The sequence below is a fragment of the Lepisosteus oculatus genome, chromosome 7, assembly GCF_040954835.1.
Source record: "Lepisosteus oculatus isolate fLepOcu1 chromosome 7, fLepOcu1.hap2, whole genome shotgun sequence".
In the NCBI taxonomy this organism is placed as follows: domain Eukaryota; kingdom Metazoa; phylum Chordata; class Actinopteri; order Semionotiformes; family Lepisosteidae; genus Lepisosteus; species Lepisosteus oculatus.
In genome coordinates, this window is record NC_090702.1 from 32,160,447 (window position 1) to 32,176,089 (window position 15,643).

At 38.1% G+C, this 15,643-nt stretch overlaps 1 pseudogene; it reads left to right on the top strand.

Moving 5' to 3' along the window:
- The first annotated feature begins 1,375 nt into the window (after nucleotides 1-1,375).
- Nucleotides 1,376-8,369, top strand: LOC138240846 (uncharacterized; annotated as a pseudogene).
- The last annotated feature ends 7,274 nt before the right edge of the window (nucleotides 8,370-15,643 follow it).

Sequence of the window (15,643 nt, forward strand, 5' to 3'; positions counted from 1 at the left end):
AATATTCTGGGTTCCTTTGCCTTTCCTGTGCTTCATCAGCTTGAGCTAGATGTTACTTTAATTATCAGTAGTATACAGCACAGCAGTTTAAGCAGACATGGCATTCATATAATTACTGTATATGACTGAAGCATGAGGTGCAGCAAAGTGGAGAAATTGATTAAAACTTTAAAGGCTTTTGAAAACAAAACCAAATACAGGACAGAATGTACCAAATATTTTTAGAATATATACCAAAGCAATAATTTCTGATGCACATTGGTGCATGTGCACTTGGATCTTGCAGAAAGAGGACTGTACTTACTGTATCTCTCACAGAAAGTGCACTGCTGTTTACATTGGTGATACAGGGAAAAGAATGGCCAGCCAATTCAGGGAATATGAGACCAGTGAGCATCAAAGATCCCTCCAAACCAAATGATCCCCACTTCACTTTTCACATGGTTTCAAAGACTCCTACAGAAAACATCAGAAGCCAAAATTATCCTTAAACTAGGCTCACACACTCCACCAGAACTCTTAATTATTGACTAATTTCCTTTAATTCTCTGCATTCATCCACATTTACTGCCTTTCACACTTGCCCTGGAATCCCAGATTTCCATTTCTTCTTATCCCCCCTTTTCCTTCCCCCTACTCATCTTCTTTTCCTTCTTTTAACCTCCCTGCTCTGCTCATTTGCCCCATTCTCTTACACACCTAAAGAAAGCTCCACAGGCAAAACACTCAAAACTCACCTTAAAGGGCTAAAAAACAAAAATGAATATAGCAGTAAACTGTTTAGTGACACACTGTGAAAATGCATACTTTTGCTGTGTACCTGCAGGAAATTTTGTAATGTTATGATTTATCACTTTCTCTAATTAAGAGACAGAGGAGCCCAAGGTAATGGAAGCAGTCAGGTGACATTGGCTGGATGACTTACTTCCCCTTTTCTATGACAACCAATCTAGTCCTATAGACTAGCACAGTATTTAGACACTTAGGGTACTCTTTTTGTCTTACCTAGTGGCTCAGAGGAAAAGGCAGCTAAAATCCATCTTTATCAACAAAAGAATGAGGCACAAGGATGCAGAATGCAGGAACTGAATTGTATTCCAAATTGGAGAGAAGACTACAGTTTTTTTTAACGGACTAAATATTAATCATTAAAATTATTTTTTGTACTCAGAACCCATTGTGTCCTGCACATTTAAAAGTCTGCAATGGTATTGCTACTGTACATGCGCTTACATGGGCTTTATGCATTGTGGATTTCTACTGGGTTGTTTAACAACTGATGACATTGTCGCATATCAATATAAAACTGCATTAGATAAAGTATAATTTATTTGGATTCTCAGTGGGGAAAAGCACAACAGATGCCATTTTTGTGATGAGACAGTTACAGGAGAAGACACTAGAGAAAGGGAAAAAGCTGTATGTGGCCTTTCTGGACTTGGAAAAGGCATGTGACCGTGTGCCCAGAGAGGTGGTGTATTGGTGCCTGAGGAAGAAAGGAGTACCAGAAAGCATGGTAAAGTTAGTTCACGCAACCTATAGAGATGCAACTACGAAGATGATAACACAACCGGGAGAGACAAAAGAGTTTGAAATCACAGTTGGAGTACACCAAGGATCTGCACTAAGTCCTTTCCTTTTCATAAACATTATTGACACACTGACAGAGGACGTAAGAACAGAAGTACCTTGGGAACTCATCTTTGCTGATGATGTGGCACTGATGGCAGATTCAGAAGTAGAACTACAGGAGAAAGTGTTCAAATGGCAGAGGAGTCTGGAAAAGGGTGGACTGAAAATGAATGCAGAAAAATCTGAAATAATGGTAATTGAGAGAAGAGGAGATACTATGACCAATGTTGAGGAGACAAATGGAGGAAAACTGAAACAAGTTGATGGCTTTAAATACCTTGGATCAAAACTGGCAAAGGGAGGAGAAACACTGGAGGCAGTAAAACAAAGAGTGAAAGCTGGATGGAACAAGTGGAGAGAAATAACTGGAATAATCTGTGACAGGAAAATTCCTAGAAAGTTAAAGTGCAAAATGTACAAGATTGTGATTAGACTTGTACTACTGTATGGAGCTGACTGCTTGGCAGTTGGAAAGAGGGAAGAGAACTTGATGAGAAGAACTGAAATGAGGATGTTGAGATTTCAATGAAGGATAAGCAGAAATGAAGAAATCCGTAGACGATGTAGGGTGATGGATGTGGTTGAGAAGATGCGAGTGGCAAGGTTACGGTGGTATGGACATATCATGAGGAGGGACGTTGAGGAAGTAACAAAGAGGGTAATGGAATTTGAGGTGGAAGGTAACAGAAGAAGAGGCAGGCCTAGAAAGAGATTGATAGATTGTGTGAGAAAAGATCTGGAGGTATGTGAAGTGAGTGAGGAAGATGTGCTCGACAGAGACAAGTGGAGAAGAGCAACTAAAGCAGCTGACCCCAGGACAGTCTGGGACTAAGGCTGTGAAAAAGAAGAAGAAGAAGATTAGATAAAGTATAATTTTTACACAAAGTTTTAAGCTATAATGTATATTTTGTATTATACCCACATTTTCGTTTGTTGCCATAAGTTATGTTCATCTTTAGTGGAAAGAGGATATATCATACTACCTGACTTGTAAGCTACATTATTTTCACTGTAATTGCAGCACAATACAGGATGAGAAGTGATCCTTGAGCTTATATAGGCGAACCTGCTACATTTCAGTGCTTAACAGAAAGCTTGAGTGAATTTCTACCCATAGACATTTCATTTCTTGGAATGGTTTCCCTAGTGTGTGGTTAATGTCATGTCAGGTGCCTCACAAAGCCATGGTTTTTTTAACTGCACTAAGTGAGCTTTGTCATCGGGACAATGAAATTCTATTAATGCTGGCTTCTGAGAAACATTTATTGCTAAACAAATGGAAAGTGATAAGTCAATGTTAAACTCCAAGATTGGAGTTCTCTGATCTAAAATTATTAAGAGTACGCTTGTGTGACTGAGGAAGACTTTTGGATTATTTTAACCAGCTGAATCGCTACCAACTGAGCACTCTATCAACAAAGTTAGAACTTTTTAAGCTAAATTTTATCAACTTAGATTTTACTGACTACTCCCGATACTATTATACCAGTCCAGGAGTTCCTTAGAGTGTTCAGAAAATGATTTTAAAAAGGCATATAATTATGAAAATAAAATGCATGAATAACAGTAGTGCATTTTATGCCATGATGCTTAATGGGGATCTTATACATTAATTTAGTATTTTTTTTTAAATGTTCTACTGATTCAGCAACCAAAGAATTTTGTTAATATGATCCATGCCCCTAAAGAACCTTCTCCAGGTCTTCTGTTTTGAGAAATAGATATGTGCAGAAATTAGTTTTTTCTTTTCCTTAACACTTTTATTGATTTCAGGTCATTTTATCTAAAAAATAGAGTTTTCAGCAACAATACTTACAATACGTAGCTGCAGTGTTGAAATAGGAGTTCTTAATAGTCTCCTAACCTAACAGTGCTGTTAAAGGGCATATAATGAAAGTACTAAATGAAGTATGATAAAATATATTTGTAAGTTAATGGGTAAAGTAGTTAAAGTTCTCATTCCTGATTATGAGGTTCAGCTGTTTCAATCTATCTTAGAAATAGAAATGAAAATTCATTAGAGTTTGGTATGCAAGACTGTAACTAAGAGCTGCAAAGCTTAATGCTTAGGTTGAATAGAAAAGAGTCACAGAAGTATTGAAGAAAAAATATTGAACAGCATTTGCAAGGGACTTGGATAGCAGTTTGCTTTTATGGTTAAGATGAGAAAAACTGAAAGTGAAGGATATATAAAAAGGCTGCATACTGGGGATTACTTGGACAGAGTACTGTTGAAATGAAAATCACTTGAAAAGAGAGTTTTGATGAATATTTCATGCCAAAGTTGACAAATTTTTATTTATTTTTTTCCTGAAGTAAGTTGTCTCATATTGATGCCCTATAAATGAAGGATAAAGATGTCATTTTACTACTGCTGAACTGGGGCAGGTTTCCCTTGAGAAAGTTCTAGGTAATTTTGTGCTCATACAGATTAGTCTGGCCTTAAATAAGAGTCTGAGCAGACATAACAAGGAAATTTCTCACATAAAATGTATTCATAGTTTCTCATTACATTAACCATTTTTTTTCCAAAACTTTTTGTCAGCTGTAGAATACATAAACAATAAAATAATAAAAATGTACATATATATAAATTAACAGTAACACTGCAGTCATTACAAAAAAAATCTGAGTTTCCAAATGGCCCTGAGGGCATTGGAATATGTAGATCCTTGTATTCTTCTACTTGGAATGGTGCAATATTCATGGCAAGTACTGTAATGGTTTATAACAATGTACTAATCATAACATCCCAAGAAAACAAACCTTGGGAAAAATCCATTACAACAATTTTCCAACCAGCAGTAGAAGGAGAAGGACAAATTAGAAGGAAATGTCCGGATTTGCATTTGTAAGAAAAACCTCAGACATACAGTACATTGTACTAAAGAATACAAAAATGTAAATTACATGTTTGCAAAAAGCTGGTGAAGCAATGTTACATTTCTGTAGTGTTAAACTCACATATGTAATGGATATACAGTAGGTTCTTTTGGCTGCTGTTAAAGCTGGACTCACCTTGACTAAACTACGCTTTGTGTATGATTAAATGATAAAGTTTCACTTCCTTTCTAAATACTTTGTCTTGATTAAAGCACATGCTTTATGTCTCCAAATAAGCATACAACATGGGAAACACTGAGCTGTTTATTAAAGACATAGCTGTTAAATGTTGGCATATCTTGTTTTCTGTATATCTTCGAGACAATGGTGGATGGCAATAACAAGGCAAACAAAATGTTAGGTTATGGAGAGAAAAGTGAAGAATTCAAGTCAAACAATAATGGTACAATGCACTGGCTCGACTTCATTTAGAATGTTGTGTACAATTTTGGAGATCAAGTTACAAAAAATATATTGCTTCTCTGGAGTTAGTCCAAAAAGGAGCAACCACTTGCGAGGCTTAAGGGATATCCTATACTGACAAATGAAGGATCTGAACCTTTAGAGTCCTGAATAGATCATATTAGGATGAGACCTACTATGACAGTTAGATACTACAGTATATATCAAACGGCCCAGATGGGTCAAATGGCCTCCTCTCTTTCATAACCTTTCATATGTCCTTGTGTTCTGATATAAAGCTCTTGGTTGTATACTAAATAACAATCATATATGCCGTAGCTTCTTTCCTGATACATCACCTGAAGTCACAGTAAAATAAAGTATAAGGGAAAAGCATACACAAATTAATGACGGAAATTAAACAGTATTAAAAGCAAGAGTTGAAATTGCTGACTGCCTTGCTAGATGGAACAGGGGCAAAGAGATCAATCCATAGTCTTGTAGCAAAAGTACAGAAAGCATGGTTCCCCAATGTCTTGATCTTCATTTTGGGAACTGAAGTAAGGCCAGAGTCCAAACAGCACAAACAACGTTTGGGTGTATAGAAAGTTCAGTGATGTAGACAGGAAACAAAACATTGAAGCCCTTAAAGGTGAGCATCAGTATTTTGGTTTATTTTTTCTGAAATACACTGGGAGACGCTATGCACGCAGCCTGCCTACTGATGGAAAGGTACCACAAGAAGAGGAAAACGATCCACATGGCACTCTCGACCTGGAAAAGGCATTCGACAGGGTACCGCACGATCTCATCTGGCTGGCGCTGCAACAGCACCACGTCCCTGAAGCCTACAGATGCAGCCATTCAAAGTGCGCAGTACACACACGTACTGGAGGTAATTGGCTACAGCGTCCCGCATTGTGACGCACAATGACGCACGGTACCGCGGTACATGATAATAAAATAAAAAACTTTATTTTACATATCACCTTTAAAAGTGGCATCTCAAAACAATACGGTAGATGTAAACCACAGATTACAAAGTAAATACCCAGACAAAAGCAAACACATTTTTAATAAGATGCTTTTATTCGTTCATAATCCGACGATCTCAGGAAGACTAATGGGGGTCTGGCTTTTTTTCTGGAAAACCATAACTCTGGTCTTGTCCAGATTGACTGTCAGTGCTCAGGTCTGACAGTGCTGCTCCAGCAGCGCCAGGTTCTGCGGCAGCCTCTGTTCTGTGGGCGACAGCAGGACCAGTTCGTCTGCAAAGAGCAGGAACTCGATTTCTGTAATTAATGCAGATCAGTAAATCAAGGGACAAAACAGTTATTGCACCCGGCTCCTCAATGGGCTTTGACGTGCTAATGCGTTGGTTTAACAGTCCGGGTGTGGCAGTGTTTTTTATTATTGTTATAGAGAAACATGATCAGATTTTCCCCGGTTCAGAAAAAAAGATTTGAAGTACTGTACTGTATACTAGTTTGTCACTCTTCTCATCCCCTCTTTGCTAAATGGCTTTTGAATAGAGTCACATGAAGACAGAGGTGAAACAGCCCTACACAGCCCTGTCGCAGTACACAAATATAATTATATCTTATTAATTTCTTGAGATACGCGATTCTTTTAATACAGTCTTTGCTGTGCTCTAGAGGATCCTTGTGATATTTCAAGCTCTGGTTGAATGATAAGTGTCGCAGTTTAAATAATTTTCATAGTTAGAAATTATTGAACGCTCTGTTAAAAGCAAGGGAGTTTTTATGTCCGTTGCAGTTTTTTTGCAACATGAATATAATTATATTGTTATTAATTTCTTGAGATACGCGATTCCATATTATAATCCCTTTTAATCAAATTCTAAAAGTATGCTTGTTGACTCCGGTATCACGTTAGTTAAAGACTTCGATGCTTAAAATGTTTAGGGAGAAATGGAATACTGGTGTGTATGTTTTCTTTAAAGTACCGAGACCAGCCATATACTGTATGTTTAAGTTCCAAAATTAATATAGTTTATGGCCTTCACACGCGTTGCAGTATGCTCCTATTCTTTTTATGCTCAAGCACTAAGATTTCCCTTCAGTGGTAAAATTCCATATAAATATTCAATACTTAAACGGGCACAGTTAAGACATTAAATATACATATACATACTGTATACAGTACAGTTTGCATACGGTAATATGTTTATGTTCCTAAATCAATCTCTTTTATGAGCATGTGAAAGGCATGGTGAATCGATTCTCAAAAATTACTATACTTTGCACGATTGGAAACAAATGCGTGATTGCTAAATGCTGTGGTGTTACTTTTACAAAGACGGTCAATGAAAAAAAGAATGTGGACCAGGGCAATACTTTGAGTTTACAGCTTGTCCAAGGTCATTCATTATTAATACTATTAGTAATATCTTCATTAAAGACTTTGATGGCGACAGCTCAAACATGAGAGGTTGAGCTTTATTAGCTCCACCTTGCGGAAATTCCGGATACTATTATTTTGCTTGTCGTATTATAGGAGAATTTACGGTAACTCGCGGTAGACTGCGTACAGCGTACCGGAAAATAATGCGGTATCGCCCGCGCATTTTGAATGGCTGCATCTGTATGTCAGCTGGACAAAGCTCCTTTACCAAAAGGCCACTAGCTCAGTACGTTGCGCAGCTGGAACCTCAGACACCTTCCCGATCAATGTTGGCGTCCACCAAGGCTCAGCCTTGTCTCCTCTGTTATTCATACTTTGCATGGATACAGTGACCAAATATATCCAAACAAGGCATCCATGGATGATATTGTATGCTGACGATGTTATGATAGCAAGTTAAACGCGACACGGCCTCGAACAACATGTACAGGAGTGGAAGACACACCTTGAACGATTCGGGATGAAATTGAACATCAAGAAGACGGAGTACCTGGAATGTGGTGATCAAACCGATGGCACAATCGCAGCTGGTGGGGTCCAACTGAACAAAGTGACACAGTTCAAGTACCTAGGCTCATGTGTCAACTCCGACTGCACTACCCTCCAAGACGCCAGGACGCGAGTCAGCGCCACTTGGATGAAATGGCGGCAAGTCACTGGAGTACTATGCGATGAAGATCCCTTTTTGCCTAAAATCCAAAGTCTACCGCTCAGTGGTCAGACCAGTGGCCCTATATGGAACTGAATACTGGCCAATGAAGATGCTGCGATGGATCCTCGGCTTGACAAGACTAGACCATGTCATGAATGAAGGGGTGTGAAAAACACTCAGAGTCGCCCCAATCACTGAGTAAATGAGGGAATCGTGCCAGCGATGATATGGACATGTGCTCCGCAGCAATGACACATCAATGGCAAAGACCGCCCTCGAATTGAATGTGGAAGGCCGCCGGCCCCATGGACGACCATTTACGCGCTGGCTGGATCAGCTGAAAGACGACATGAGCCTCGCAAAAGTCACCTGCTGAGATGCTGCAGACCGTACGAAGTGGAAAAATCTGTGCAAACAAGCAGACCCCACATACAGTAAGTGGGAAAATGCGAAGAAGAAGAAGACTGTAGCTTCAATTAAGCTCAAAGCAGCTGAGAACATTCTGTTGTTTGGTAGATCATGTTTGAATACACCAGTGAGCACTATGTGTACGAATAATCATGCCTAGAAAAGACAAAATTAATTCCAGCACCATCAATATTCAAACTAAGGCTGATACAGTAGTGGACCTGATAACAATAAGTAGTCGACATGACTTCAGTCTTGTTAGATTTTAAGTATATAAGGTTTTGTTGAAATTTGATGAGACTGATAGATTAGCAACAGGTTTTATGCAAACATAATGTGGTTGCCATCAGCGTAGAAATGAAATAATATAGTACAGGAGTATAAATATTCCAATATATAGGAGCTAATGTTGGGTCTGGAGTTTTGATACCGCTATCCCCATCTACAATGTGCTGAGCAGAAAAGAAGTGTTCCATGCATACATTTTTCTTTAATGAATAATATAGAAGGTACAATTTAGTTTATTTTTTGACACTGCACAGAGTAACACATTGACTCAGAAAAATGCAAGAGATTATGTCCCTTTGGCTCTAAGTGATTATAAAAAGAAAGTCCAGTCTGTCTCTGAAATGAAAGCCTCAGGGTTTTTCATTTCATATAATTGAAGGATAAAATGAAGTGCTAGAGATATGCAATTTAGAATAAAGAATGCATTTATAAAAAATGTATGCTGCTATCAACAAGACTAAATTTGCCTCCTAAATGCATATGCAGTAGGCTTGGTAATTACTGTAGTCTGAAAATGGTAACAAATAATTACTGACCTTTAATTTAATTATTGTGCAGTTTCACGAAATATTCAAATCTCATTTTCCTGACCCTCACACTAGTCATCTTTACTTCATATACTGTAATGCTTTTCATGCTTAACATAATAAAGTGCATCACAGGTGAAACCATTTTTTTAAATCAATTAGTGGCAGTGGAAACCATACAAGCAACAATGTCTATAATAAAAACAACAAATACACAATAAATGGCAGAATATAAAAGACATGTTTTTAATTTAGATTTAATAGTATGTCATGATGTGTGAGGTGGCCAACAATAAGGCTACAATAGGCAGGGCCTCGAACACAGACCTATTTTTTACACACCATCTAAAGTTTAAAGTGAAATAATGTTTTATCAAAGGTTATTTACAGTAATCACACCCAGTAACCCAAACACAGGACTCTTCCAGCAAGATGCTGAGAAAAGATAGCCTTGCGCTGTGGTAAAATGGGGCTTTTCCAGCAGGATGCAGCACTAAAAAAAAAAAGGATACACAGGACACTAGGAAAGAATAAACAACTTGCGCAGGGGAAAAATAATAAGTAGCAGCAGAACTGGCCTTTAGCCTAAGCTGGGGAAAAGCAGTATCTCGCAGAGAAGCTGCCCTCCAGCCTGAGCTGAAGAATAATAGTAACTAGCAGCACAACTGCTCTTCAGCCAGAACTGGGATTGTCAGTGACAAGCAAAAATTCCAACATTATGGTTTGGATAAACAAGCAACTTTCCACTCTAGCAAAATACGGCATTTCTGGCTGCCTAGCTGGGAAGGTAAACTGACATGGCTATAGCAGGAAGAAGTGGTTTTCCAGCTCTCACACTGGAAAAAAGAAACAACCAGGCTGGGGTGATCTGGCAGAGTTTGTTCTTGGACTGGTATGGTCATCACCGTCTTGTTTCCCATATGGCACTCCATTTCTCTTGTCAGCACAGCTGATCCTGTTACAGGGATTGTTGGTGTCCTGTCAGAGTGTCTGTGATCTGTGTGTCAACGTCTTGGGCAGGTAGAAGCTTAGAAAAAGAAAGATATAAAATGTAAAAGCCATGCCTTGTGAGGCACATCTCTACTCGGCATCACACGTGGCAACCATCTCTGTCTCTTATGACATTTGGAGATCTTTCTACAATTCAGGCACTAATGAAAAAAATGGAACATTGCAATTCCTTGAAATGTAGTTTTATGTATCAATTGAAGTCCGGAATCAAATGTCTATCTGTGTATGTCTATCTAATCCTACACATGTGTGTAGTGAAATTTAGAGATGTAATGACGTTTTGAAAGTCAAGTGTAAAGCACTAAATTCTGCTCTAAATCTTTGGAATTTAAAGCCAGCGGCTATTCTAATCTCATATACTTGCACTCACCTGTGTAAATATATATGTAAATATTGCACCCAGGAAGTGCAAGTGCAGGAAGTCCCTTCTCATATCTCTCTCACACTCAGTGCTGCAAGAGCTCACCTTAGTTGCTCCCACGCATCTCCCCTTGCTTAGTTTCATTCTATTATAGTGCTTGATGTCATTCCTTGCACAGCAGGTTTTGGTCCAATGAGTTTGTACACTGCTTTCTCCCATATCAAACAAACAGTTTTTCGACTTCAACTTCTTCTCAGGAAACAACCACCTCTGTCATGAGGTCTGCTCTTTCTTCCAGTTCTGCTGATGTCTCCTCTCCCTTCCAAAGTCTCCACTCATCTCTCCTTTCCATTTCTGGTCAAGCATGAGTCCCAACTTATCCTTGTTGTTTTGTCTCTTCAACTTCCTCAGTTATCCTTTCCAATGCCTCTGTAGGAGCCCCCTGCCCCCAGTCGCTGATGCTCACTCCTCCCCATGGGTGCAAATGCATATGCACTGGGTACCAGACTGTTTCAAAGCCCAGTGACAGATTCCCCCCACTTTCATGTAGGGATATCTAAAGCTCCACATTTCCTGACCAAAATAGTAGACATACTATATTACTTGTCTATTATCACAGACCTCACTTTTTACTTTGACAGTTCTGTGTTTTGTAAATATTTTTAGCAGACTATGCTCACGTGCTCCCCCATCTATAGAGTCTACTGAGCTCTACCAATCTATTGCTTGCCTCACCTGGGGCCCTTATTCTCATGTATAACTACAGCAGCCACTCCGAATCTCCACCTTCCCCACTTCAAGCCTCTCCTGCTGTATTTGTTTTCCGTTCTACATCTCCAATTCTTGCACCCTCATCAAAGTCAAAGATTTTAGGGGCTGCACTATTACGTTCGCAGGAGAAGGATGAGTACATAATTTCAACTCACCTGAGTGCAGAGGCTCCAGCTGCGGCTTCCTTCCTCTGCATTTTGTTCAGTTTCCCCTAATGACTAACTGTGTTTCATCACCAAATTTATACAAATTCTCATATTGGATTTCAAGCCATCCTTGTACTAGAATCCTCCTTCATTTCATTTTTTCTTAGAAGGCTCTCTTCTGGGATTAGTCTTCTTCTCATTCTCCTTATTGCAACAACCTCTAATCACCTCCCAGATGCAGTTGCTCCTGAGTCTTTTATTCAGAGGCCATTCAGGGTTTCAAGATCAGTCCATTCTCAGTACAACTCCCCCCTTCCCCTGCCCAATATCAAATTAATGCTCTTAGCGCTCCCCATATATCCATCCAGAAATAAAGTATTTTACTACTTACGGTTGTGCACTGTTGTTCAGTCCTATTATCTAGAGCTTATACTATCTTATACTACAATAATACTATTTGTTTGATCAAGCAACAGGTAGAAATGCTCTGCTCACAAAAACCAACATTTTTTAATGCTTTTAAAGTTATGCCCATCATTAATACCTCCATAGGGTATGTCTGGGAATTTTTTCCGTGTCATGTGTCCCACACTTGGGCACCACAGCACCCCATCATTTTTCAATACTCTGTCAAAGTCTCTTATCAATGATTCTCCTCAATCTAAAAACTCTTTTCAATTCTCCATCTCAATACTAATCTCAACCATTATGTCGACAAACCATTATGTCGATGACCTTATCATACGTGTATCACGCTTATATCCAAATCAATCTGGAGAGCTAAAGCTTGTGCATAATCAACTTAGTAGTTATAGATTTGCATGTATTTTTGTTTTTGGGGGGGTCCGGGCAGCATTGTCATCATGGCTAGCTGCCTTTTCTACAGCTAAGCAAGTTACTGTACCTCACACACCCTCTACACACGTCATCCCTCTATAATATTTATTAGGATCTAACCAGACAACTGTTCTGGGAGGAAATGCAAAGAAGTTAATACTGGGCTAATGTAAACATAGCATTTAGTTTAAATTAAAATTTAGACCGCTGAGATTAGAACACAGTTCAGCATGTATCACACGTATATGAAAATCTCAAAGTGCTTTTATGGAGGTGAGATTTTGTAAGCTTTATCTGTATAGATCTTGGTGATATTTTTAAATTATTCTAAATGTGGCTTCTGAAGAATATTCACAAGGCTCCAGAAGTGTCTGTTTTCTTTCTGTATCCTATTTCGTGTTTTCAAATGCGTCTGATGTATATTACTACAATGCCTTGCTGTTGTTTCTCAATTCATTCTTAATATTTTTATTAACATTTGAGATGCTACATCACATTCATTTCAAAGTGCTCTCGTTCAAGGACTCTTTTCCCATCCACCCTTCCTACCATCCATTTTCAGTCCACTTGTCATGGTGAGGATCCTGGCGTCTATAGATAATCTAGAATAATCATCATAACAAGGAATTGACCTGAAACCAAAATTACATGGAAGGTAGCACAGTAAATTGTTTTATCATACTGCAACTTGTAAAAAAATTGCTATGCACATAACACAAATTTTAGTTTTGTTTGCAGCTATGTAAAAAATAATGATACAGCTGCCTTTGTCTATAGTTAATGGATACACTGAATCTTTAAGTAGAGTCTAACTATTGATTATACTGTTCTCTTTCTCAGCAAAATGTATGCATCCAACATACTGCATGTTGAAAAAAAACTGTGCAGTTTACTCTTACTTCAACGGACATCCTGAATTACCTTTCATTTATTCATTGTTTGCAATTAAACAGGCTTTAAGGTGCATGTAGGTTATAAATAGACCACATCCTCAGTCTCCTGGAAGGATTAACTCACAATAAATAAAGATCTCAAATGGGTTTCATGCTACGTTTTTGTTCTGAGGTGGGAGAAATCTTGCTGAAATGAAAGATGCTAGTTTTGACTGAGATAAAGGTTTAATCCCAGGAGTCCTGCATTGCAGAAGAGAATAATTCTGCCTACAGTTTCAGCTCAGCAGAACACAACCTATGGTTTACAGCAAGGTTGAAAATGCTGCAGGAAATTGTTTACACTTTAAACAAACTAAGTATTTCCTTTTAAAAAGAGTTGTGCCAAACATAGCCCAGCCTATTCGTTTTCTACATTGCTTGGCTGTATAATATGGTACACAACGTTTCGGCTGTGCAGCCTTCTTCAGGTGTGTCACACCTGAAGAAGGCTCCACAGCCGAAACGTTGTGTTCTCTTTCTTCTTTTTTTCAGCATGGAATAAACCTATTACTTGTTCCTTTGCAGCCTACGCATGCTGACGCAGCTACCCACCTGTATAATATGGTAGACTGCATTTTCTTATGTCACTGTCTGATAGACGAATTCAGAGCTGAAATAATTTCAAAGACTAACTTAGAGATTATTGAAAGTCATACAGTAAGAACAGAATCACTGATGTAAATAAGGAATGAGCCAGCATGTAGAATAACATTAATTGCAATTATTTGTAGGAATAACATTGTTGTTAACATGAATAAAAGGAAATCTTTCTGTACATTTCTTTGAACACATCATTTTAGTATTGCTGCATTTTATGGGTCTGTAAGCCTGATAGTACATTAATTTAAGATTAATTAAATTAAACTATAAACTATTAATGTTTCTGAAATGTAATTTTAATGCCATCTGTTTGACGGACTGTATGAGAACTTTCAACTTTAAGAATAAACATTGATTTAAGGAATAATAAATGTGTTTGTTTTCAACAGGCTGCTCATATGCTCAACTTAATTGGGCTTTATTTAACAGTTGTGCTATTAAAATCCATTAGTAGCCATTACTTATGGTGATTTTAAGAAACTCGTCTGCTCTGCTCTTTTTAGCATACAGTTGCATAACGTTAGATCTCATTTCTTCCTATTATATGTTTTTACCTTCGTGTGTCTGAACTTCCGAAATGGCCAGTAGCTTTGTCTTTTTGCAAGAGGTGCTGAAAGGGGGTTTCAGAGGTGGGATTGGTCTCCTAAAGTCTTTATCTCTGTGGGAAGAAACTGATAATGGATTTTAAAAAATGTAGAAAAACTGGAGCTTGGGTTTCCTTGTTGGCATTACACAAGGAGCACTGTTTGCATTTACTTTATGTGTGATTTATGTTATTTCTCTAATAAAAATGATTGGGATGTTCCACAGATTCCTGTAGCGCAAGGGTTTGTTTTAAGCAGCCTGTGTGCTGTTGAGAATCTGCAATGCAGTGGTTGGTAGACCTACCTATTTGGAGAGCCAACCATGCTTCTTCCCTCAAACATCTCTACCATCCGTGTATACTAACTAGGAGCTCTATACGGAGGAAAGTTAACCAGGTGACTCTGTGTGTTCAACCTATTTAAAGAGCTACTCAGAGAGCTCGGTTGCTACTGTGTGCAAACTTACCCAAACTTGCACATTCCTGCATTGATCTCTTTAAAAACCTAAAAAAAAACACCTTTATGATCCAAAAATCCACTTCCTGGACACTAAAACCATGTTATTGCCAACTATATGACACTGTTAAATCCAAATTGACAAAATGATGTAGTGGTGATTCGTGATGAATCTAAAAATCTATTAGATTCAAGAGATACCTCTTTCTTTTTAATTAATGTATTAAATGTGACAGTGGCTAGGAATTAAACACAGGAAACAAAGCTAAATTCAAAGCTAAAGTCTTAACCATTACACTACTTTTTTGTCTGTGATTCAGTTTTGAGTCCGGAACTAGAGAGATGTACAGTACTCATTCATATGCTAAAGAGGGAATGACTAATATATATAGGACATTATGAGGTCCAAATATACAAGATAAAGAAACAACATTCAGCAGATAATCTGAACTGGTCATCTGAAAAAACATCGCACAACTGCCTCTCTACAGATAACTTAAGAAACATGGATTTCTGTCAGAATGATTCACTGAAAGGCATACTGGTAAGTTACAACACCTTTGATAAAGCAGCTCCACTAATGGCTAAAGTGTCAATGGAAATCAATTACAGATGTTAATAAAGTGTATTCTAGGCAGGGACCCAGAAATAAGAAGCCTTGAAGAGGAATCCTACTGAGTAATTACAACTGAATTAAAATAGATATATATGAAAAAACATTTACAGAAC